Source organism: Ambystoma mexicanum, chromosome 1p, assembly GCF_040938575.1.
Source record: "Ambystoma mexicanum isolate Mex_15411 chromosome 1p, UKY_AmexF1_1, whole genome shotgun sequence".
Classification (NCBI taxonomy): Eukaryota; Metazoa; Chordata; class Amphibia; order Caudata; family Ambystomatidae; genus Ambystoma; species Ambystoma mexicanum.
Window position 1 is genome coordinate 647366620 of NC_090921.1, and position 25453 is coordinate 647392072.

The window sequence follows — 25453 nt, forward strand, 5'->3', positions numbered from 1 at the left end:
CTATATCTCTTCATGGTTAATGCCTGTTTTTCTTCAGTACAGTACAGTAGACAAGAGGTTGGGTTTAAGTAGGTTGCAGTCCAAAGACTAACCATGGATCCTTATATATTTCCGTGCATTTGATGGGCGCTTATACAACAAGTAAATTGTATTTCAAAGCATCCACATGGCAACAGGGAGGAGACGAACCTACTAAGCCTTGTGAGCATTTAGAGTGTGCAAGTGCAGAGAGAGTAGAGGTGAGGGGAAGAGAGTGAAGTGCTAGTGTGCCCATGGGTGAGCAGCAGATGCAAGTGCCCAGTGTAGTAAGTGCTAGGGAGTGTTCAGCTGCCATAAGTATGTAAGTGCAGGCCTCCAGTGGCATAGGCCAGTGGGTGCCAAGGCAAGTGCTGTGGGTGGGTGGAAGCGATTGGGCGAGGGAGGCCAGGGCCCGAAGGACACATAAGGGCCCTGGTCACCAATCTCAGCAACTGTGGAATTAGCAAAGGAGGGAAGAAGGGAAGAAGGTGACAAATAAAGTCTTGAGGAGCTTCCGGAATTTCAGGAGATCCAGCTCAAGATGAAGAGTAAGGCGGAGGCTGTTCCAGAAGAGGGAGCGAGCGGAGGAAAGATCGGCCACCGGCCCACCGTTTAGCGAAACGCTTGGACACAGAGTTGGTACCAGAGGACTGTAGAGGTCATGAGGGAGCGCATTTAGTATGAGCAAGTTGAAAATAGCGTGGACACCGGCCCCAGACAGCCTTATGGATGATGCAGAGGGATTTAAATTGGATCCTTGCAGCGACCAGGAGCCAGTGAAGAGTTTAGGCAGTAGCAGTGTGGTCCCTGTACTTGAGGGCAAGGATAAGTCTTGCTGCCCTATTCTGGATTAGCTGGAGTTGTCATAGGAGGAGGGGGGGGCGGAGGAGGGTAGATTCAAGAGAAGTCTATTGCAGTAGTCTAGCCTAGAGAACCAGGGCTCTGGCAACATTGAGCTTCTTTGGGAAAATGAGAAAAGGGAGAATTGAGTTGACAGTGTGACTTTTTGGCAATGTCCTGAATGTGAGGGAGGAACGAGAGGGAGGGGTCAAAGAGTAACGTTTCTGGCTTCTGCTGAAGGAGAAGGCGGAGGGTGAGAGTACACAAACCACCCTCCAAAATTGGTGTGTTAATAGCCCAAGGGGGCAGGGTTCAGAGGGTGGTGCAGTACTTCCTGGGACAGTGATCACTGTTACTTTTAAAGTTGGGTACAATTAGGTTTGCGTATAGTATTGTTATCTTCTTGAAAACAAGCCACGGCAGGTTTGTGCTTGCTCGACAGGTCAGGTTTAAAGAGGGCAGGGACTGGAGGGTTCAATGAAGTTGGATGGGGTTTCCAAGGCCAGTGACCATAGAGGGCTGCAGTAGACCATACAAAGGTCAGAGGTCCGAATGGGCTCAGGCTTGTGGGGTCAGGCATCAGATGGTGGGAGGCTCCCTCCGTCAGGGTTCAAAGAGGGTGCTGCAGGATTTCCCCGTCAGGGTCCAGAGGGGTTCATGGGAATGACTTCCGGGGTGGGGTCAATAGGGCTCAAACAAGGAATTCTGGGTCATGGTTCAGGGGGTCAAAAGGGCTGGAGACAGGGGCTTCTATGGTCAGAGTACAATAGTTACTCGGGTGGAATGGATTCTTACCTCAACAGGTTGAAAAGTGGGAACGAGCTTCCAGGGTCCAGAGCTTCCGGGCCGGGACTTGAGAGTCAAGGATAAATGACAAAAGTGGGACTTCTGGGTCAAGAAACGCGGCCCCTTGTCACACTGACAAAAGGTATTCTTTCCCTCTCCATGTACATATGGTACAACAGGAGGTCCATATGGCATTATGGGCCAGTGTGTGAATTATTCAGAAAAGTACATCAATGTCTAAACAAAAATAACAAGGTACTAACAGTGGGGCATAGAGTTTGGAGACTAATAGATCTGGATCACACAGTTATGAGGCATTCGCTCAATTGATAGCAAGCAACAGCATCGAACCCTTGAGCCCATAGCTATCGCAGGGAACAAGGCAGTTGTAACAGAGTTGCTACAACCACCATCATGCAGAGTGCTGGGTGCCTGAACGCCTATGTGTGGACCATTACATCATTTTCGCCCACACTATCCCTGTCAACAGCCCACGTAAGCACAGATGCTTGGACACCATTCAATGGCAAGGAACCACCCAGTAGAGAAGTGAGAAACAGCATCACTAAATGTTGTTTATGGCCATGCCGGCGATAGATTGGTGAAAGAGCATAAAGCATCTACTGCGAGTCAGGGACTTCTGAATACAAATTCACAATGCATATGCAGCCCCCCAAAATTCTTCAGATTACATGAAAAAATATTGGTCTTTGAGAACATTTAAGTTGTGCTTCAGGTTAAATGTTGGGATGCTTACAAGAAGTTACTGGAAGAAAAGTATGACGGATCCTGCTTCCTCCCAACTCATGTATGCTAAGGATTTGAGTGTTGCTCTGCATAACCTTTTGTAAAATCATTGATGCTTGTGGTTGGTAGGGGGAGTTGATCACATAATACCAACTTCTTCCCTAAAAGAGGAAATCCAAGATTCTACCCGACTCACTGGTGGCCACAGCATATATTACACAGCCTGCAGTAGCAACCGTGTAGTTATGATTAAATTGCTCAACCCATAGGAAGAGCACTTTTAGGGCGGCTTAAAACTTTGCCCCCCTCCCCAGGACGAATCCTCACCAAGAGGGAGGCAAAGTTATTGGGAGGGGTCCCAAAATGTGTGGCTTTTCTCAGACCAATGGAATATACATTTTGCTCACAGCTACAGCCCAAACCGTGGGATGGATTTTCACCAAATCTGCACCAGGAGCGGCGGCTTGGACCCGAAAGCGTGTTTTTGTAAATTTGGTGTAAATCCGTCCAGTAGCAGTTTTTTTTTTGTTGACGTGCAAAAAGCAGAAATTAGTAATATCTGGGTTCGGTCTGCAGACTCTGCTTCCCCACCCTGTGCACAGGCCTCCAGGCCAATCAGGGGGCGATGTGGTGGTGTCCGTGGACATCATACGTGACCACTAATTGGTGAGGTGCGTCAGACTTTTTTAAACTGGCACCATGTTGGATTCGCGAACAGTGCCCATAGTCAGCAGACATCGCAGTAAAGACTAATTAAAAAACACAACATTGCACATGTCAAACGAATGAAACTACCTCTGCGGAGGTGAGGGGTGATGAGTATGGGATATGGCCGTAAACAGAAAAAAGGGCGTATTCTACCTCTGGGGTCCGTGACCATCTCAGATGTTCGGGACATTCATACATATTTCTGCATTACAGGGTTGGTGAAAAGCAGTTTTTGGATGGCTTGAAATTTTGGCACCACTCAATTAAACTGCATGAAGTTTTGCAATATCAGTTGAAACTGACCGTGAATGCTTCTGCAAAGTTTGGTGCCGTTTTGCCAAGAGGGAACAAAATTAGAGCAGGGGCCCAGAATATTTGAACGGCTTATAAATTTGGACCGTTTGACGAATCCGCACAAAAGTTTGCAAACAGATTTAAGACCCAGATATGAATGGTTTTTGCAAAGTCTGGTGGGATTTTGTCAAGAAAGGTCAAAATTAGAGGGATGGTTTAAACACTTAGCTGGTTTATAACTTGGTTGCCGTTTGATGAATGTGCACAAAAGATTTCAGAAGGATTATAGACCCAACGTGAAGGTTTGTGCAAAGTCTGAATGGATTTTGTCAAGCCGGGGCTAAGTTCTATGACTATTTCATGTACGTACATTTTGACAGTTCAAAAAATAAAACATGGACGGATTTGCAGCAAATTCGTGCAAGGAGCATGGACAAGGACCTGAAAGTATGGTTTTGCAAGTGTGTCAGCGTTTTATTTTTTGAAAGTGTCAATGTTGGTACAAAAAAATAGCGATATACCTTTGGTAACTGAGGTATAGCCTGTGATCATGGGCAGTGGGCAGATTGTCCGAGTCGGGACCAGCAAATGCGGTTGAAGTATGCATGGCCACCAGGGAACAACAATTTGGTGAAGTTTATCGAAATTGGGATAGGTTTGAATCGGAAAAAGAAATCTGCCCGTGGCTACAGCCCAAAGTGCTGGACAGGATTGCATCAACAGATCGCTGTCAATACCGCTGCATACACTGGAAGCCCCAACGGGCTCAGAGGCAATGCTAATCAGCAGATAATTACCAAGCATGCCCACATGGTCACCAGGCCACCCCTCCAAATCATCAACCATACCGGGACAAGATATTGGGATTGCATACCGGACTACAACCTCGCAACAACTGGCCCACAATCCACACGCCTTGAGAAAGACCCTAGAAGGCCTAAACACGTGCCGGCTGACTTCTAACAAATATAGTACGAACAATGGTTTTCAAGACTGTTTTATTATGAGAACAGTTACTTATTGAATAACCCAGTGCTCAGGTGAACAGGGCTTGCTCTCCTTTTCAAAACCCAACACTTGAAGAAGGAAGGGCACCTACACAAAAGAACCCCATCACCAGGGTAATACGATTATAGCACTAGATCATGCGCATTGATCTAATCATTCTACCGCCCTGCAATTACTTAATAATCGTGATGTGCTTATTGGGGCATGCAGCATGGCCAAAACCCTAGGTTTGATTGGGAAAAAATATTCTGCTTGCGGCTACAGTCTGAAGTGCTGAACTGGACTACAAAAAACCTGCGCGAGGAGCATAAGCAAGGACCTGAAAGCATGCTTTTGCAAATATCGGTCTTGTGTTTTATTTTTCCAAACTTTAGATTCAAGTACACAAAATAGGGATAAAATTTTGGTTCATAGACAGTGGACCTTGCGCTCAGCAAGAACTAATGCTTATTCCGATTTACTTATTGGGGCATGCGGCATGGCTGAAGCTCTAGGTTTAAATGAAAGAAAAAAAAGAAAAAAGAAAAATAAAATTCTGCTTGCAGTGCTGTATGGATTTGCAGCCAGCCCGTGCAAGGAGCATTGACAAGGATCTGAAAGCATGGTTTTGCAAATATGTCCGTGTTTTATTTTTTAAAAGTGTCATAATGTAGATACAGAAAATAGTAATATACCTTTGGTGACTGAGGTATAGCCTGTGGCCAGATTGTCCGAGCCATGAAACCGGCAATGGGGTTAAAGTGGCCATGGCCACCAAGGACTGGCTAGGATATGATATGGCATTTGTAACATGCCTATACACAAGTGTTTCAAGGCGCAACGAGGCAAGGAATGGGGTAGAGCGGTAGGACAGAGACAACGATCTTACTAGAACAAGTGACATTGAGATTGCGCAGGGGAGGGGAAAAGTTCCATGGGAAAGGGGTTGGGGGGGGCGTCGTGCTGTACATGGGATCAAAACGATAACAAGAAGTGCGCCCAGCAGGTGACAGGTGCAAGGGTAAGTGCAGACAGCAGGTGTCCAAAAGTGCGGGTAGTGGGGACTGTGGCGTTACAGATACACACCAAAGTGCAAGAGTTGCCGGGAGGCGGTGCGGATGTGCAACTAGGCGGGTAGGGACCTGGGCCTGAAATCAGAGGGTAGACGGTGACCAGTGCAGTATCGGACGCAAAATCAGCAAGGGAGAGGAAGAGTGAAGCCAGAAGCAAAGAGGAAGGTCTTGAGGTGCATCCGGAACCAGAGATGGTTCTCCTTGAGTTTCAGAGAGGCGGTGAGGCTGTTCCAGAGGAAGGCCCCAGCCGAAGAAAGATCTACGAGCAACTCGTTGCTTGAAGAAGCGACTGACCCTGAGGGAGTTGGAGGCAGAGGAGCGAAGAGCTCGAGTAGGAAGGTATTTACGAAGAGAGAGTTGGAGGTATTGAGGCCCTAGAAGGCATAGTGGACAATGCAGAGGGCCTTGAACTTAATCTTTGCAGACACTGGGTGCCAATGCATAGATTTCAGTGCTGGAGGGTTACGATCACTGGGCTAGAGACCAAGCACAAGGCTTGCAGTCCTGTTCTGGATGAGTGGCAGAGGGCAGAGAGTAGAAGCAGGCAGATTTAGAACGAGGCTGTTGCAGTAGTGCAGCCTAGAGAACCAGAGTTCTAGGGACAGTGAGCTTTTGGGGAAAGGAGAGGAAAGGAAGAATACCTCAGAGGAGGTGCAGTTGGTAGTTTGACTTCCTAGAGACGTCAGAGATGTAAGGAGATAAGGAGAGTGTGGAGTCGATGACGACCCAGAGGTTGTAAGCCTCACAGGTGGGAGCAGGAAGAGGGCAAAGGTTGGCCAGCCAAAGAGCGATAGGAAAGGAGGGTGCAGGTGTGCCGATGAGAAGAATCTCTGTTTTACTGGCACTATGTGGTAAAGTTATTCAAAACCGGGAACAGAATTCTGTGCGTGGCAACAGCCCCAAGTGTTGGACAGGATTGCAGCAAACAATCGCAAGGAGCATCAGCAAGTACCTCAAAAGCATTGTTTTGCAAATCTGTCCTGGGTTTTATTTTTCCAAAAGTGTCCAAATGTTAAGTTTTAAAAAAAAATTGTAATATGGTGCATGGACAGTGGGCCTGGCCCTCGGCAAGGACGAACGCCTACCCCAATTTACTTATTGGGGCATGTAGCATGGCCGAAGCTCTAGGTTTCAATGGGTCTGCATCTTTTTCTGGCTCAGAGGCTCCGTGAGATGAATTCCCTGCAACCTGGGGCGAGGGACCCGTTTATATTGCTATCCTGCGTGGGCAGCTGTGGCAAAGGTGCCAACAGAAACTGCTTGGCTGGCGCTGACTCAATGTTTGTGTATCTTGATGTTTCTACAGCATTAGCGTGTAGTGGCAAGTGAATAGGCAGAGGTGCTGTGTCGTCAACGCCCGCCGATGAAAAAACCTTAGTACTGGCTACGACATCTGTCTGTATGGCCAGTAAGGGAGAATTATGTGGCGTGTTTGGTTCAGTCAAGGTAGAGGAACCTACCTGTTCCAAGTATAGGGCCGATCGTCTCAGTTCCCCATATCTGCCTTGGTGTGTAATCAAGGGGATACAGACCGCAGTCAAAATATTTCTGAAGAATATAATCTGCTTTGCAATTAAGAGGATGGCTGCTAGTTGCAGTCCAAGCCATTGCTGTGGGTACAGAGTGGGACGCCATAACACTGCACTCCCATGCAAACCGCAAAAACCGGTCTTGCTCATGCACCAGCGCTGATGGAGCAAAAAAGGCTGCAATAAAGCTGGGAAATTGAGTTGAAGGAAGCTACGCACAGTGCACAGCTTGGGAAGGCAAATACTTTTCAGATGTTATATTGAGTGCTAACAAAATGCTTGATTGAGCTAAACAGCAATTTAGGTGGACTAATGTCGTCACATTGCAAAAGTTAAATAACTCCACAAAAATATGGATGCACAGCATTCAAATCAGAGAACAATCCTGATATATAGTAATGGTCACACAAGGTTAACAAGATATCAAAAGGATATGGAGGAGGATATAGAGAGCTGTAGTGGGCAAGCCCTTAGAGGAAGTTCTATGGTGCCCAAAAAGGTGGACAGAGCCAAGAATAATTACCCAAGCAGGATCGCAGCCCTGGTAGGAGATGTATGGAAATCCCTGGTAGACCAAAAGGGTTTTATGGCCTTTGCCTCTCCACTGACAACTTTATTTTGGAATCTCCAGTTTGAGCCAGGAGGGGAATATTGAGCCTTTACCAGTTGGGAGGTGGCGGAAACAGAGATATGGTGGATGGCCAAGCCATCAGAATGTTTATACAATGAAAGCAGCAGTTTGATCTGGGGGGGGAAGGGTCAGGGAGGGGAGGGGGTAGAGTTTTCGGTATTCGCAATTGAGAACATTGGTTAATGGACCCGACCAATAGGAAGGCTCGGACTTGGGAGCTCACTCCTTTTGAAAAATAGGTTACAATTAACTCGGGGGACAGCCATATGATTGCAGCACTCTATAAAATATTCTCAGACTACCCGCTGCAATCGGAATGTCATATGAAATAGTGGGGGTCCGTTTTGGTTTGTACAATAGAGGGGGGAGCAGTGGACTTGGTTATGGTAGAATATACCCCAACACTCACAAGCGGTCCAGATCATGTGGATTAAAGTAATGATGCAGTGGAACCTTACCAAGAGAAGTTACATAGGTGTTATCGGGCAGTATCCAATGTCTGATGGAGGCTGTGTGGGGAAATTTGGGACCAGGGAACACATTTGGTGGAAATACACAGGATTACAACCCTTTTTGGGCATCAGGTTGACAGGGCTGCGAGGGAAATCTTTGGGTCCCAGACTTGAAGGGTGATGTTTGGGATGATGTCCTAGCGATACTACAGTCTAAGGCACAAAGGAAAGCTTACACATGAGCCTTAGCACTAAAGCCCTGTTGGTGGCTCAAGTGTAAACAGAATGTCGCCCCCACACAACACGAATGAATTGCCAAGATCTGGAACTTTGTCTCCTTAGAATGGGTGACTTATTCTATTCAGGGTGACCAGCAAAAGTTTAAGGCAGACGGACTTGGTTTTATCATTCCTCCAGAATGACTTTCGGGAAAGCGTGTGCAGTCTATGGTGTTCGGCCTGGTATAAAGTAGCCATCTAATTTTCACTTGTTTACTTTGGTTTAGGGTGGTGTGGGGGAGGAGTGTTCTATTTTGGTTGCAAATGACAAAATAGAAAAAAAAGGGTACCTTCAACAATAATGCTACCAGGGTGGTCTGCTGCATCCAAGTTATTTTTAATTATGCAGTTGGTAACTTGTTCGCCCTCAGCTACCACCTTCTTAATTTGTGACCACAAGGGTTCTGAAACAGCATCAAGTTGGTCATCGACAGTCCTATTGTAGCTAGCTGGCAAATAAAGTGGTATTGTTGCATATCGGATACGTTCCTGAAGTAGAGATCGTCCTGCCTAGAGCTTATTTTTTGCTTTCTTTTTTGAGTGATGCCTCTGCAAATCCTAAAGGTGTGCCCGCCCTTTTTCTTGTGGTTGTAACCCCTAGGGAGCCGGACTTCAACTGTCCCCTCCACCACCCCAATGTAAAGGGGTTAAGTAGGCACAGGTTTCAAAGTCTTCGATACATGGATTAAGTGCCCTGGTTAGTAAGGGCGTAGTCAAAAAAGGTTGAATCCGTTTAGAACTAATTGAAATAGAGGAATAAATTGCTCAACAGACTTTCTACCCAAAGAGGTCATCAACAAAGTCTTTGTCTTGTAGTGCTTCTTGAGTCTAGATTTTAAAATGATCAGATGCCTTATTAAGAGGATCATTAGATTGAATCTTGTCATGTATCAGGGAATCAGCAATAGGCTGATCTTGTCCGGATCGTCATGGGGATGATCAAGGTCAGTTTGACCAATATAAATAGGATCAGTACGATCACCTATATGTTGACCTACTTGATCATGTTGGTCTTGAACATCTCCAGTTGTACAGGTGATTGTAAAAAGAGATTTAGTAGGAGGTGCCCCTTCCCCTTGACCACATTTTGTTTTGCTTTAAAGGGTTCTTTTCAATGGAGTTTACAAAGCATGACATTTGATCCATGGTTTCTTTCGTCCAATGCCCTGTGCTAGGAACTTTATTTAAATCAAAAGCTATATAATCACCTTCAGCCTCATCGTTGTGTTGGGACTGTAAGGCTTCAGACAAAGGGGGATGAGGCTAACGTATACTGTGTGCGTTTCAACGTACCTTCTATGGGGGCGGAAACCAATTTTGAAACTTGTTTGTGTTTCGACATAGAGTGCGTCGAAGATTTTCATTTCGATACAGGTTGTTCGGCACGCAAATATTCTTTATGCGCGGTAGGACAAAGTACATTTCAAGGTAGAATCATCAGTGAGGCTTACATCTTCACATGTTTAGACTTTTTAGGTGACAAATGGATGGGGACTGTGTCCTTTGTATGTGAGTGTTTCTGTGTGCCTTTGACGCAGTGTGGTGTCTCCATCACAGGACCACTGGCCTGCTTATAGGTGGCACGGACTGGCACGTGGGATTCAGCGGAACCCATAATGTCTTTGGCGTCACTTTGTACACCTTAGCTGCCTTGTTCTTCGTCCAGAGCCTTCGGCACCTGCAGCGTCATCAGCATAAGTATCTGCCTGCATGGCGTAGGCCACCCAACGTTTTGTACATCGATCCTTCAATGTTTTAGGCTTAAACAATTTACAGGACTGACAGCGCATTTCAGAGTGGTCCTCTCGGAAGCCAGTGGTTGCACACAAGTGTCTTTCCATGGATCCTTTTTAGTACAAGATGGGCAGAATTTAAAAGCAGTATTCCCCATGATGTTTCGAAAAAGTAGCCTGACATAATGTTTATAAGAAGGGAATGTAGAGACATTCTGTAAAAATGTTAGAAATTATGAGATTTCCCCTCCACCCCCCTCTCCCTACTGTAAAAGGCAGAAGTCTGGTGTAGGCCAAAGGCGCAAGTCATAGGGAAGAAGTGAAGAAAGGCTACTGGAAGCTCTGGAAACAGTTTGTGCTCGAAGGTAAGATCGAACGATAATAAACCAATACATTTAAGTTAAATTCAATACAATAAGAATGGCGTTAGCCAAGAAACTGTGCACAGAGCGAACGACCACGATGGCGGAAGAAACACAATCTCAGGGACCTCGATGCGTGAACGAGAATGCGTACTGTACACGTCACTAGGGACAGTATTACAAACACGCCCAGTTGACATTCCTTTTTCGAACTTTGAAAACACATGCTGCAATACTCTACACCTATCACTAGATGTCGCCCTATGCAAAGCATGTGCTTTTAAGAAGACCCACAAGCCTCAGAAATATAGATTTGTTTGCCTATACCATGTTAGCCAAGGGTTATTTTATTTATTGTGCATTTGTCAGGCGCTTATACATCAGGAAATTGTGTTTCAAAGCATATAATGTTGATCCATGAAAAGACGAGTCAATACCTCAATTAGGTTCAAAAATCATTTATTTTGCTTATTTGGGAGCTTTCATGGAATGTCTCCACTTCCTTAGGAAGATATGAAATGAAACCTTTGAACAACATCACAGAATTACAGCCTACATGGTCCCTCCAACAAATAACCAGTCCTCTGTGCCCGTCTGTATCGATGTATAGCTTTGCTCAGAGGGATGTATTGGAGGTTCAACTCCTCCACACACTGCGATCTTAATCTAAATGCTGCACAGTTTTAAGCGGGCCAACGTCAGTGGAACTAAAGAGCAGGGAAAGAAAAAAAAAACAGCCCACCCTGTTAGTGGGTTCTCAGGAAGGCAGGAGGGGATGGTTCATATCAGGTCCTTGTATGTGCAGTCCAGTTGAAACTCAGCATGCCAGGTCAGTCTCTTTACAAGATCTGTGGTAGCACAAACATATCAAGCTTGCGCCTCTAGAAGTCTGAAAGAGGGGATACACAGCCAGTTTATGTGTTGGGCCTTTGGCCTGTGGAACCCAGGGTGGTAACTGTCAAATCCTAGATAGAGATTGTGTTACATCACAATCAAGAGGAAAGGGGGGGGGGGTTTGACTAGGGACAGGGCCCGACAGGTCGCTGGGCAGGTAATCATTTGGGTCCTTTTGAGGGCTGATAGGGCTGTGTTGGAGGGAGTCTGGCAATAATTGACTGGATAGGAAGGTGCAGTGCCAGTTGAATGTTTGAACAGCTTTGGAAAAATAAATTAATCTTTATCTGGTACCCATCTTGGAAATGAAGATGCTGCCAAAACAATGGGAAAGGAACAAGTTACTTACCTGTAACTGTTCTCCAGCATGTGTCTGGCATGGATTCACATGCTCATGAATATTCCCCATCGTCAGGCTGGGAATCCTCGGTAAAGAAAAATCAGTATCAGTTTCGTTTCTGATCTGTCTCTCTTAGTAGTAACCAATCACTGGTCTTGGGGTCATACTGCCCCCAGCCAATGACTGCCCTCTCCCTAAGCCATCTGGCAGCCATCCTCAGATTTGGTAGCATGTAAAGTGGCAGTATGACCAAGTGAAGAGCCACAGAGGGGTAGGAGGGAGGGTTTGCATGTGAATCCATGCCAGACCCATGCTGGAGAACAGTTACAGGTAAGTAACTTGTTCCTTCTCCAGCATGGGGTCTGGCATGGATTCACATGCTCATGAATATAAGAATACATAGCAGTACCCACATGCACCCACAGGAGGTTGTCAAAGGCTCAACATTAAGCATTTCTTACCTCCTCACCAGGCTCACCTTAAGCGAACAGTTTGCGCAGCACTGCTTGGCCGACTCTGGACTCCTCCCTGGAATCACGGTCGACGCAGTAGAATCTCGTGAAGGTGTGCGTCGACCTCCACGTAGCAGCCCTGCAGATGTCCAGCAGGGGCACACCAGACAAGAACGCCGTGGTAGCAGTGATCGCTCAGGTCGAATGGGCTCTCGGACGGCCGGGCAACGGTCGGTTTGCCAACCAATGACAGTGCATGATGCAGCCGGAGAGCCATCTGGAAATGGAAGCCTTCGAGAGAGCCTTCCCTTGGTTCACAGGTCCAAAGTTAAACAGCTGTGACGTCTTCCGAAAACTCTTCGTTGGGTCCACGTAGAACTTCAGCGCTCTAGCTACATCCAGCAAGTGCAAAGTCCTCTCGGGCGGCGACGAAGGCGGCGGGAAGAAAACAGGCAACACCAAGGGCTCGTTGAGATGGAAGTCAGACGGCACCTTGGGCATGAAGGAGGGGTGCGTCCGCAGCACTACCCTCGTATCATGAAAGGTCAGGTATGGAGGCTTGCAGGATAGAGCCCGAATCTCTCCTACGCGTCGCACGGAGGTGATGGCCATAAGGAACGCTGTCTTCCACGACAGAAACTTTAACTGGGCCGAATGCAACGGCTCGAATGGCGGACCCATGAGCCTGGTCAGCACCACGTTGAGCTCCCACGCCGGGGCTGGCGCCTTCACCGGCGGAAATGATCGAAACATTCCTTTCATAAATTCCTTCACCAGGCAATGAGACCACAGGGATGACCGCCCTGTAGTTCTGGTGTAACGGGAAATCGCTGCCAGATGTATCTTGATTGAAGCATGAGAAAGTCCAGCTTTGGCTAGCGACAGTAAGTATGGTAGCACTTGAGGGGCTGTAATCCTGAGAGGGTTAATCTTCTGTGCACGGCACCAGACAGAGAACCTCTTCCACTTGTGTCCGTAGCACTTGAGAGTTGACGCCCTGACCTTTGCAAGGACCTCTTTGCAGTCAGCCGGGATATCGTATCCTCCAAACTCTAATGCTGCAGGAGCCAGGCCTGTAAGTTCAGCGACTCTGGGTCGTGATGAAGAAGGGCACCTCCTTCTCTGGAGAGAAGATCTGCATCAGTCGGCAGTTTGACTGGTGGGGATGCTGACAAGTCTAGAAGGTCTGTCTCGGCCACTTCGGTGCGACGAGGATCATCCTGCACCGGGACCTCTGGAGTTGGTTGATGAGCCTGAGCAGCCATGGCAACAGAGGGAACGCATAAAAGAACAGGCCGTCCCAAGGGAACGAGAAAGCATCGCCCATGCTCCTTGGCTGGGCTAACCTGCTGGTGAACCTCTGGCACTTTGAGTTGTCGCCGTCGTGAACAGGTCTATTTGGGGTTTGCCCCATCGCCGAAAGAGTTGATCCACTTGATCCTGGCATAGTTCCCACTCGTGGCACGAGTGCAACTCCCTGCTGAGTGAGTCAGCGATGGTGTTTTTTATCCCTGCTAGATGAAAGGGTACCAGGAACATCCCCTGGGCAACGACCCAGTGCCACAGGTCCTGTGCTTCTTTGGACAGGGCTGGGGATCTGGTTCCTCCCTGCTTCCTGATGTAGAACATCGTGGTGGTGTTGTCGGTGAAGATCCTCACCACTTTGCCCTTGAGGGATGGGAGGAAAGACTAGAGCCCAGAACACCGCCCAGAGCTCCAGTATGTTGATGTGGAGCAGCCTCTCCTCCGGGAGCCATAGGCCTCTCGCGTGAAGATCCCCGGTGTGCGCTCCCCATCCTTCCAAGGAGGCATCCGTCGTCATGTCACCTGATATGCTGGGGTCTGAAAGTCTGTGCCGGCCGCGAGATGCGCGCGGGTGCCCCACCATCGAACAGCTTGGCGGAATACTTCGTTGAGCGAGATCTTGTCCTCGAAGCTGCCCGTCGCTTGCATCCAACGGGCGTCGAGAAACTCCTGCAAAGGACGCATCCGAAGCCTGCACAGGCGCACCAGATAGATGCAGGAGGACATCATCCCAAGAAGGGATTTGATGGACCTCACTCTGGCCACATCCGTGGCCAGCAGACGCTGCTCCTTGCCCAGGATGGCCTTCGTTCTTTCCTCCGACGGCGAGGCCAATCGCACCACTGTATCGAGCTTGGCTCCCAGAAACAGTGCGACCTGCGACGGGACAAGGTGGGATTTGGGGAAGTTGATGGAGAATCCCAGGTCCGTGAGCAGCTGGACCGTCTTCGCCTTGTGTTCGCCGGTGAGCTCCCTCGTTGCCCGGATGAGCCAGTCGTCCAGGTAGGAGTAAACGTGGATCGCCTGCAGGCGCAGCCGCGCCGCCACCGGTGCTAGGCACTTGGTGATCACCCTGGGAGCCGACTTCAGTCCAAACGGGAGGGCCTTGAACTGGTAGTGCCGCCCTTGGACCACAAACCCGAGGAAGTTTCGGTGCCTTTTTAGAATGGGGATATGAAAGTACGCATCCTACAAATCCGACCATGATAGGAAGTCGCCTTCCTCCAGCTGTCCCAGCACGTGCTGGATGGTGACCATCCGGAACTTCTGTGCCTTGATGTACTTGTTCAGTCGACGCAGGTCCAGGACGGTGCGCATTCCGCCCGTCTTCTTTCTGACGAGGAAGTATCTTGAGTAAACTCCGGAGCCCCAAAGCCTCTTTGGGACAAGCTTGATGGCACCTTTTTTGAGCATCGCTTTTACTTCCAACAGTGGTTGAGGAACGTGGTTTTCCTTCCTGGCCACAAGTGGAATGCGGGGACACTTCTTGAGGAATTCAAGTGTGTGCCCCTGGGCCAGGGCATCGAGCACCCAACGGTCAGTGGAGATGGATTTCCACACGCTGACGAACCTAGTCAGCCGGCCTCCCACCGGGATACTTAGGTGGGGGCCCGACACCACGGCCGGTTCAGTCTTGCTTGGCCGCCGCCTTGGCGACGACGGCGAGGTCCTCCGAACTAGCCTCGTCCCCAGTAGGCTTCTTGCGACGAGGAGCGGGCCGCTTGACGGTACGTTGAGGAGCCGCCGCCGAATTCCTTGGAGGCACCTTGCTTGCCTCCGGAGTTCCGAAAAGGCGGACGTCGTCGTTGTAGAACTCCCAAGGCTCAAGCTGTCTGTGTCGGGCTTGATGGCCTGAAGGGACTCATCCACCGTCTTCCCTGAGCCACCCCCGCCATCGAAGGCAAACACCGTTGCCCAATTGGCGGAAACCAGTGTCGGCAATGTCTGTGGCCACCGTTATGGCGTGGTCAGAGGCCACCTTACCCTCCTGCAGGATTGCCAGGGCCTCTGCCCTCTTATCGTCCGGGAGGAAGTCCAACAGGGGGGGCAATCTTGTACCATAACTCCCTGTCGTAGCGGGCCACGATCGCTAGGGCGTTGGCCGCCTTAGTAGTCGTCGACAAGATGACTCGTCGTCCCATGGCATCCAGCTTCCTTCCCTCGCCGGTCGGCGGGGAAGTAGAGGTTGAGGCCGATGCCCCCCCTTTCTTCTTGGCTGCTGCTGAAACGACCGAATCCAGGGTGGGTTGCGCTCTAAGGCACAAAAGCGCGGCGTCGGGGACCCGGTACTTCTCGTACCGGTCCCTCTAGCCAATTTCGTCGTGAGGAGACGCCTGAGGAATCGGCGACGGGAGATCAGTCCCATCGTCACCACCGTCATCTGTCCGTCCCCGTCGTGGCCGTATCCGTCCCCATGTCCTCCCTCGGGGTCAGGGAAGGAGACAAAGGCTGAGAGGGCTGTGAGAGCTGAGAAGGCGGGGTTGGATGGATCCTTCTCTTGTTAGGAGGGGCTTCCCGACGGACTCGGCTCTGTCGGGTCGTCCGTCGGAGGCAAGGGCAACCTGGTCCTCACCTCCGTCCATAAGGCATGGATTGCTGTCAAAATGGCCGCGGAGTTATCTTGTGGGCCGGGCTGCGATGGGTGCTCCTCCTCCACCGGAGCCTCGACATCACCCTCGCTCTAGTCGTCCCCCTCATCAGGATCCCTCCCGTGGGGACGGGCCTCCTCTATGTCTGTTACGCTCACCTGGCTCCCACAGAGGCGTCGATCTGAACTGGACAGCTGCGGTCTCCACGAGTGTGACGCGTAGGGCCGAGATGACGGACTGGACTGGCCCACCTAGCTTTGTTTGCTTGGCCCGTAGGAATATTCTTCTGTAAATGGAGAAAGGGAATTAACCACCCGTGGGGTTGAGTGTAAATCCCACCTACCCCCGCTGTTCTCCCCACAGATCACCTTTGATGTCCCCTCTTATACTCTCACCTGATGGTTTGAAAAGATGAGCTCTCCATCCTGCATTGAGCGCAGGGGCGCATTGATAACCAGTTGCTTCACTGGCTCGATGGAATTGGTGAGTTCAAGAACAATATTGACTCCGAAAAGTATGTAGTTTGTGAGAGTTCACATGTCTGAATTTCACTCTTGTCCGATTCCTTGCAGTTTGACCCCAGCGAAGAGTTCCTCGTGGTAGCTGACAAAGTTCAGGTAAGGATTTGGCTTATCCTACACAGTTCAATAAAATAAGGCCAGAATGTAACCTGTGGATTGCTCCCTTATTCAAGTTTGGAGAGAAAATATGACGTTCGGGAAATAATGCCTCCGGCGGTAAAATTAGGTAAGTCTATTGTGGTGAGAAGAGTCCTCCTTGTTGGTCCCTTCGTCTCACCTTGTTGTCCTTTTGTTCCCTTTAGGGGCCGGGGTATGGCGAGGATGCAATGGAGACTGTGCCGACCCGTGAAGAGGAATAGTACCCCCGGCGGTAATCAGGTAAGTCTATGGGGGTAGTTACTATTGCCTTTGTCTATTCCCTTGGCTCACCTTTGCTGTTCTTGTGTTCCCGTAGGTGCCAGAGTGCGGCAGGAACGTGCAGAAGGATGCGGTGGATCATGAGGATGCTGCGAAGGCCGGTGAGTTCAGCGCGGCTCTGCAGCAGGCGAGGCGGCGCGCGTAAAATGCTTCTTTCTTCCAGCTCGAAGGGGCGGTGGATCCGGAATTCAGGTAAGGATCGAAGGTTTTGCTCTTCTTCTAACCTCTTCTCCTTCTGTTCCTCCCTTTTTCTAGGAGCTGCAGACTCGAGGCGGGCGTGGCAGAAGACTGGAGGCAGGCTTGCAGACACAGTGAGCGTTATGCTGCTGGATGCAGAATAACGCGAAGGGTGTGCTGCTCTTCGGGCGTGGTTTAAATAGCCATCCAAAGTAGTCCCAGGTAAGTATACCTCCCCAGCCCCACCCGAGTAAAAAAATAGTCCCTAGGTAAAATAGTCCCTTCCAAGCCTCATTTGGCTTGGAGCTCTGCAGCATGGTCTGCATCAGGTAAGTTCTACTCTATGAGCCTGGCGCCTATGGCGCCAGGCCCGCACCCAAAAAGCCCCTAGCAGGGGTTTTTGGGCTTGCTCAAAATAACTTTATGCCCGCTTCTGGGGTTGCTGGACCTGGTCTGGTTCCCCGGGGGTAGGCATGACAAGGACTTCGACCAGTTCCTCCTTGGAGGTCGTGTCCGTTAAGGCCACCGCCCCCCCCTCTTTTTCCACCAGGGTCTTCACGGGGGTCTTCTCGATGGGCTTAAAAGAGGCTTGCCTCTGCGGGGGCAGGGAAACTCTGGGCCCAAGGTCACCTCCACTGGGGGAGCCTCCACAGGCTTCCCCAGAGCTGTAGCGATACCCTCAATAGAGGCCCTGGCCGGGTGAATCAAGGCCGTCACCGCCTTGGGCGCGCTTGAGGCCTTCACCTTAGGGGGGAGGGTCACCGCCTCGTACCCCTTCGGCCGGTTCCTTCGAGATCGACCGGGGCCTCTCCAGAAGCTTAGCCGGGTTCTCAGACTTTCTCTTCCCCAAGCCAGAGCGTTGGCTCACAGTTGATGGCGTCGGTGAAGGTGCGCCCTGCCTAGCAGCCGAGGAGCCCGGCCGTTCGGCACTCCCGGTGCCCGCGGACTTGCAGTGCTTTGCCTTCTGTTGGGCCCCTGTCACCGGGGCACCATCACAGGACTTAGAAGACCGCTCGGGTTTCTTCTTCTCACCTGCTGGGCTCTTGCTTTCCAACCAGTTGGCGAGACTGGTCCGATGGTCACTCATGGTTCGTTCCGACATGTACATGCAAAACGCACAGTCCTTCTCCAGGTGCGATTTGTCTTCATGAAGGCAGTAGAGGCACTTCCGAGTGCTCGTCCTCCTTGAACAGGTTCTGTAGCTTGCATCCAGGGCAGTTCCTGAACAGCTTTCCCGGTGTCGAGCTTCCTTTCTCCTGGGCCATATCCACGAGGTAGGCCTCAGAAAACTTCTGGAATCCTCCAAGAAGCGTAGCTCGACGAAAACTTCACCCTTGAGGGGCGTAGAAGATTCCGAAACGGGTCCCCGTTGATCGGAAGTAGAAGCGGTGGAGCTTGAGGCTCTATTTAATTTAAAAATGAGAAATCTCTTTGAAAAAGCGCAAAACGCAGAAAAAGCTCGAGAGCTATAGCACGAGGACTCCCAACACTTGAACTTGCGGTAAAAATCTGAGGATGGCTGCCAGAGGGGGGCTTAGGGAGAGGGCAGTCATTTGCCAGGGGTAGTATGACCCAGAGACCAGAGATTGGTTACTACTAAGAAAGACAGATCAGAAACTGATACTGATTTTTTTCTTTGCCGAGGATTCCCAGCCTGACGACAGGGAATATTCATGAGCATGTGAATCCATGCCAGACCCCATGCTGGAGAAACAGAAAAACCTATTGGAAACAATCCCAAATGGAGAATGCAAAACCATACTTAATTCTTAAGTTTCTCCTAATAAAAACGACACCACGTGCAGGAGTTCTGTACAATGCAGGATATTAAACAATGCAGCCAGGTCAAGTGTGGTAGAACAACTGTAACCAGGTCCAGGTCATGCAATCTACAGCCGTTTCTCACTAAATACTCTCCTTCCAGATCCCTTCGATGACCTTTCTCCAACTCTCTGCTGAACAAACGTTTCTCCAAGCAGAGAGGTGGGGGCAGATCTCTGTCCTCAGCAGGCTCACTAATCTGGAACAGCCGCCCCCCGCCCCAACCAGAGCACCTCATGTGCCGTAAACAACTTAAGACTATTCTTTTCTCCTCCTCCTTCCCTCTCTCCCATGCTAACCATTCCCACTGTCCGGAAGATGGGCGGCCTTGCCCCTCAAGAGTCCAATAGGTTCCTGGCCATCTGCCCCGTCACCAGCAGCATCACCCAGCCCTGCACTGCCCTCTGGGCTCATATCCGCTTGTCTTCACTTGGGACATCTCCGCCCATGCACTTACTGTCCCCCTAAAAAGCTCCTTCGCACTGGACTCAACCAATGTGGTAGAAGCCTAATAAAAAAAAAAAAAAAAAAAAAAAAAAAAAAAAAAAAAAGCACCTTATGCTCTTCCTCCCAGGGACCCTAATAGCACTTACCCAGTCCCTCTCCTTTTCCTTCACATTACGAATGCCACAAGGCCTAGTAGGACTGCTGTTCTTTTTATTATTTATTCATTGTCATTTCCAAGTTTATTTACTCCCTTGTTCTCTTTCCTTTTGTCTTGTGGCACTTTGAAACGCTTTTGCTGTTTAGGCGCCTTATAAATATCCATTAAATAAGTGGGGTAAGACCAAAAAAATAAAATAAAAAAAAAATATAAGACTTTCCGAGAATTGCTCTACTGGTGGTACCCTTCACAGGCCTAAACCAGTGTGGGATATATTGACCCACTCAACAGTATTTCCCCACATCATCAACCTGCAATTGCGCAGAAACAGAAAAATGATTGCACTGGATCCTGTGAGCGTCATGGCCTCAAAACTGTGTTTTGCCGCAACATAAAGATGGCTGCACCTTCTTGCCAAGCATACATTGGACAGGGTGGAACAAGGGCACACACCGAAAGAGCGTGCCAGTGTGTTCTGACACATACAAAAGGAAGAAAGTCAAAAGGCAGCACTGCTTTGCTGAAAACCCCAAAATCCCCATTGAAAAGTAAACATTTTCACCTTTAAAAATGCTGCTTTGAAGCCAATTCCATCTGTTCTTTCTTAAACCACTGTGATCAATAAGGCCTTGCCATGCCCAGGATATCTCATTGTGCTTCAGCAAAACCAGGCATGATTACTGAATGACAGGCTCGGTCAAACCAACTTTGAGAAAAAACAAGGAACTTCAATTTACCCGCAAGGGAAAACGCATTAATTCTTTACAAATGCACCAAAGCTCAGTAGTTCAAAAGAGATTCTAGCTATCTGTGCCACGTCAGTTTCAATGCATCTGTGCTTCAGACAAAACCCCTGCACTCAGGAAAATAACCATGGCTGTAGGACAGAGTGGGAACCTAATGGAGATGCAAAAACGAATGTAAGAGGAAATGCCAGCTGGGCACTACGTGTAAAAAAAAAAATGGGAGTTTGCAAAACTAAAAAGGAGAAAAGAACAAGTTACTTTCTTACCTGGTAACGTTCTTTCGATGGGATGTTCCAACAACATATTCCACATCTATGACAGTAATCACCACAGCTGTGCTGCTTCGGAAAACAATTTCGCCGTCTGCGTCCTGCGCCGATATGCCATCCTTGAGGGCCTCCATCGAGCCGACGTCATCGGATGTTATAAGCAGGACGCACGACGCCCGTAGCCTCAGTTGTAGTTTTCTTCCTAGAACGTGTGGCACCAATCTTCTGCCAGAATGACTACAGAAAGCCTCGCGGAAACGTAAGCTGTAATCGCATAAGAAATTCTGTAGAGGGGCAGGCTGGGAGGGTATGATGTGGAATAGGTCATCGGAACATCCCATTGAAAGAACGTTACCAGGTAAGAAAGTAACTTCTTCGAGGGGATTGGTTCCTCCGACGTATTCCACATCTATGACAGACTCCCAAAGCAGTACCAACGTATGGAGGTGGGAAAAGAATTTTGAAGTTTAGAATGCCCAATTAAATTGCAGAATAGAGGACCGCCTTGCCAAAGGCCAAATCTTCCCATGGATAGAATCCAGGGAGCAGTGTTTTACAAAAGTATGGACAGAGGCCCATGTGGCTGCTTCACAAATGTTACGAATGGGAACACCCCTCTGCAGAGCAGTGGAGGCAGCCACACCCATAGTAGAATGGGCCCTCAAGCCTACCGGAGGGTCCTTAACCGCCAGACGGTAGCATTCCGAGATGGTCAAGATAATCCATCTAGACAAAGTCTGCTTAGTAACAGCTTGTCCCAAACGCCTTCCAGCGTATCCAATAAATAGCAGATCGTCCACTCTGACCCGGGACATGCGTGAGATGTAGAAGCAGAACGCTCTCCTAGGATCCAACCTATGGAGCCTCTCCTCTTCCTTACCAGGATGCGGAGGAGGATAGAATGCCGGAAGAATAAACTTCTGGCTTAAATGAAATACCGACACAACCTTCGGAAGAAAAGGACGAACCCCAAGGACAACCCTGTCCTTATGGAACACCGTGAAGGGTAGCTTGGCTGATAGTGCCTGCAACTCACTCACTCTGCGAGCGGAAGTAACCGCAACTAAAAATACAGTTTTAAAGGTCAACAGTCTCAAAGGACAAGAATATAAAGGCTCAGACAGATCTACCATTAGGAATTTTAGAACCAGGTTCAAATCCCAACCGTGCACCTGGAAAGGTGATGGTGGTAACACATGAGTGAGCCCTTAAAAAAAAAAAAAAAAAACAGAAATCAAAAAGGTATCTTAAAATAAGAACACTCCTCAGACGAGAGCTTAAATATGGACAGTGCCGCCAGGTAACCTTTAAAATGGTACCCACTTGCAGGCCCTTGTGGGCTTATGAAAGCAAAAAAAGACAGAACCACAGGAGTGGCACATGAAAAAGGATCCACATTCTTAACCCTGCACCAGTCGAAGAACTTTCTCCAAAGGCAACGGTACAGGCACTTTGTTGCAGGCCTTCTGGCCGAAAGCAACATCTCCATCACGTCTTCAGGGAGGTCCCAATCCTTATACCTCAACCCTTCAGACGCCAAGCATGAAGGTTGAGGGACTTGACCTCTGGATGGAGAACCTGACTTCCCCCGCCATGAGAGCAGATTGTCTCGGTAGGGAAGACGGCGTGGAGGACAGATGGACAGGTCGAGAAGGTCCGGGTACCACGTTCTCCTGGCCCATGCCGGAGCAATGAGGATAATTCGGGAACCGAACCTCTGTAACCGCCACAGCACTTGCAGAATGACGGGGACTGGAGGAAATGCGTACAGCAGTGGGAAGGGCCACTCCACTATGAACGTGTCCCCCAACGCTCCTCTTGGAGGAAATTCCCGCGAGCAGAATCTTTCGCACTTCCGGTTGACACTGGTGGCGAAGAGAACCACTTATGGGGTCCCCCAAAGGGCAAAGATCTCCAGGAGAATCTCCTGAGCCAGCTCCTACTCGTGAGAGACCGTGCTCTGTCTGCTCAGAGCGTCCACCTCCACGTTTTCGTCTCCGGCCAGATGAACTGCCGAGATCGAAATTTCCTGCTGGATGGCCCAGAACCAGAGCTGCATCACCTCTCTGCACAGAGGGAGACACCCTGCCCCCCTTTTTGTTGAGTTAGTGCATGGCACTGTATTGTCAGTCAGAATCAGGACATTCTTTCCCCGCACAGCCGGCAGAAAAGCCTTCAGGGCTCGCCCGATAGCCCTCAGCTCCAACAGATTGATACGAAGTCTGGACTCCGGAGACCAACAACCGCTGACTGTCAACTCGTTGGCATGAGCCCCCCCCCCCCCATCCCGTGACTGATGCGTCAGTCACGATCATCACCTCAAGCCAGGGTAGCAAAAATGGAGCCCCTTTCATCAGATTGCCTTCGACTAACCCACCATAGAAGATCCTGGGCGACCGAGGGCGGGCACCTGAACTGGATCTGACATCCTGCCGGGGGCCTGCGACCACTGCATCTTGAGAGCCCACTGCAAAGATCTCATCCTCAGCCTGGCCTCTGGCACCAGAAGAATGCAGGATGCTATGAGGCTGAGCAACCTCAAGAACTTGAACGCCGGGAGACTGAGCACGTTTAAACTTGTCCACCATCTGCAGAATGTGATGAGCCCTCACCCAGGGAGGCGAACACTGCCCCAGAGATGTGTCGAGCACTGCTCCTATGTACTGGAGCCACTGGGTAGGTGTCAAGTGGGACTTCTTTAAGTTGAGGGAGAAGCCCAGCTTGTGAGGGAGTGGCAGGTAACTGACAGATGATCCAGCACTTGCTCGGGAGAGCGCGCCCTGATCAACCAATCGTCCAGGTAGAGGTACATGTGAATCCCCCCTTTCTTGAGATACGCTACCACCACCACCATGAGCTTGGTGAAGACCCTCGGGCGGAGTTCAATCCGAACGGCAGGACCCGAAACTGAAAATGCGAGTCGCCAACTGCGAACCTCAGGTACTTCTTGTGCTTGGGATGAATCGGCACATGAAAGCAAGCGTCCTTGAGGTCGAGAGACACCAACCAGTCCTGAAGTTGAAGGGCCTGGAGGATTTAAGAAAGAGTAACCATCTTGAACTTGTCCTTGAACAAGCTGAGGAGCTTGTTCAAACCACGCAAGTCCATGATGGGTCTCAATCCTCAGTCTTTTTTCGTGATCAAAAAATATGGGGAATACCATCCCTTGTTCCTCTCCGCTACAGGCACCAGTTCTATGGTGCCTTTCTCCAGCAGGGATTTGATTTCCTGCGCAAGGAGCGGATCCAGACTCTTCATAGAGATTACCTGGTGGATTGTCATGAGGCCTCTGCCAGAAAGGAAGACAGTAGCCGTGGGCTATGATCTCCAGAACCCACACATCTGAAGTAATGGCATGCCATTCTACAAGATGCTGCGCCAGCCTTCCCCCAAGCGTCGAGCCATGGGACATGGCCTCATGACTGAGCTGAAGCGGCGGCAGTGCCTGAGGGCAAAGAGGCAACTGCCCGAGCGGCTTTGGCACCTCGAGTACCTTGTTTTCCACCTCTGGTACTCCTACATTGGCCCCTTTGACTGGCCGCTCCCCGCGATCTACCAAAAGACGAGTAGTATCGAAAGGAACTCACCCTCCATTGCTGTCCCCAGAATGAAAAGGTAGAGGTTAGCGGACTGCAGCGCTCAACGACTTTGCTGCAGCTTTGGAGGTCTGCAACCTCTCAAGGCTCTTGGCAGCCTTGCTGCCAAAAAGATGTACACCATCAAAGGGCATGTTGAAAAGCTGGGCTTGTACGTCAGGAGCAAACCCAGACTTCCGCAACCACGCAAATCTGCGCATCACGGTGCTCGCCGCCATGGACCGGCTGACAGTCTGCCATGTCCAGACCCGACTGAACGGATTCACACATGACATCCTTGCCATCCTCTGCAAGTGCCTAGAAGAGGCAGAGGAATGGCGGGAACCACCCCGGGACCGAGACCCCCTGGACTTACACCCACGCGGAGAGTCACCCCTCGAATCGTTGGTCGAAAGCCCAGCAGATTTCGATTTATGGGGTTTGGAAAACCTACCTACAGAAAACTTCTTTTGCTCCTGCAAGGCCTTCGACGTCAAAGACTGGCATTCATTGCAGTCATCGGTAGCGTGGTCCTCACCAAGGCACCACAGGCAGATGTCGTGCTGGTCCGTAAGCGACATCTTGGAACCGCAGCCGTGGCACTTCTTGAAGCCCGACCTCGGGGAAGAAGACATATTTCGAACAAGATAACCAAGAACCGATTCAACAGGTAGAAGAACCGAGGCGTGCCGAGACTCCGAAGCAAACCCCGCATTCCAAACCAGTGTATTTCACCAGTTTTTATTAAAAACCATTGGGTAATTTCAGGCGGGAATTGAATAAAATAAAAATTGCAAAATTTCCAAAGTGTCATTTTGCTGCAATCGGTTTTAAACTTTCCACCCATTTTCAAACTGTATGCTTTTGGTAATCCATTCTTTGTGATTGTTAGTGTCTTTTCATTGTTGCTTTAGTGAGGAATCAGATTTGCTTCAAGGTTTTTAACACATTCATTATTTGTCCATTTCCGAGTGTCATTTGATAACATTGCAAGGGGTTTAAAATCTGTTTCTCTCTCTTATTTGGGGGGTGGGGGGGGGGAAGGGGAGTGAATGTCAGATTTGGATTCCGTTTACCTGCTGCTTCGGTTTATCCACTCGGAATGGATTATTTGTCGGTTGAGGGAACATTACAGGGGAAAATTCTAACTTGGGGGCTATCTTTCCTAAATCAAAAGGTGCTCCTATACCGCTGTGCTGCGTATTTGTTCCACTAAAAGGTTAAACCCTGTACATTGCTCACATTCTCATTGTAATTATCACACCATTGGTGATTTCTGCCCCATATTAAAAAGTGTAGGATTTCT

The 25453-nt window shown here is 49.5% G+C and overlaps 1 protein-coding gene across 2 annotated transcripts in view; it reads right to left on the reverse strand.

Moving 5' to 3' along the window:
- RAB11B (RAB11B, member RAS oncogene family) overlaps positions 1–25453 on the reverse strand; it is a 246995-nt gene that overhangs the window by 21012 nt on the left and 200530 nt on the right. The window lies entirely within an intron of this gene.